Here is a 1,131-nt window from a genome sequence, read left to right on the forward strand (position 1 = left end):
CACCTAGCTTTCTCTGGCCAGTTCTCATTACCACTCATCTGACCTACCTGCTTGAGCCTCTATTTAACCAGCCTTCTTATGAGTCATCAGTGCCAGATTATTAAAGCCTTTGGTGAGAGTTCTCTAGTGTACCTGAGTGTTTCTGATTGCCTGATCCTGGCCTGAGCCTGCCTGTTCCAGTTCTGATCTGTCTTCCTGACTTGTCTTCGGGCTCCTGCTGGATTTCTACCTGTGTACAGAACCTGGAACTTATTACTGACACCATCCTGGATTTACCTTCGATACCTCTTTGTATCTCTGATCTCCTGGTTCTGAATACCGACGATGACCTCAACATCGGCTTTGGCTTCGCCCCCTGGTTTATCCTGCCTTCTGCTCAGTTCGATTTCCTGCCTGTTCTCTGACCTCTGAAACCTCAGTGTCTGGGACTCCCTTGGTGGGGCTATTTGGCAACCGACCGGCTGGAAGCCACCTCGTCACCTGTGCACAGACTGAACTTTAAGACCACAGGTTCTTCCCTTAGATGTTTCTGACAGTTCCGTCTTAAATAAACTTTTTGTGAAACCTAACGGTCTCTCCTCCTGGAAGACTTTGAAAATGTATTTCTCAACTCAAGTGAGGCATGCAGGAGAGTCCTGCTTACCTGTGTGGTCAGGCTACACCCGCAACAGCATCCTGTTGTCTACGTCACCTGCTGTCAGACCAGTTTGCAAGAAGCAAACTGGGTTTCATTCATTCTAAGCTAGACGGTTGTGGATTTCCCAATTTAATACAATTAATATACAAAAGTAAAAAAACAAAACATTTCAGCACATATGTATTTGTACAATATCAAATTTATATACAGCTTGCATTTGTTAATTCTACATTTCTAAATTATCATATTGATTTCCTAAAAAATAATTCCTTGAAAGTGCAGAACATTATGAAAAACTGTGAGCTTCCCCCTGCAATGCGTGACCTGTGTAGGATTTTACCCACCTTTTTGCCCATAGACTGCTGGAGACCAGCCCCACCATGACCCTGAGAGATTTAGAGGGAGAAGATGGATGGATGGATGGATGGATGGATGGATGGATGGATGGATGGATGGATGGATGGATGGATGGATGGATGGATGGATGGATGGAT

The sequence above is a fragment of the Cyprinodon variegatus genome, unplaced genomic scaffold (assembly GCF_000732505.1).
Source record: "Cyprinodon variegatus isolate N-32 unplaced genomic scaffold, C_variegatus-1.0 Scaffold146, whole genome shotgun sequence".
Lineage (NCBI taxonomy): Eukaryota > Metazoa > Chordata > Actinopteri > Cyprinodontiformes > Cyprinodontidae > Cyprinodon > Cyprinodon variegatus.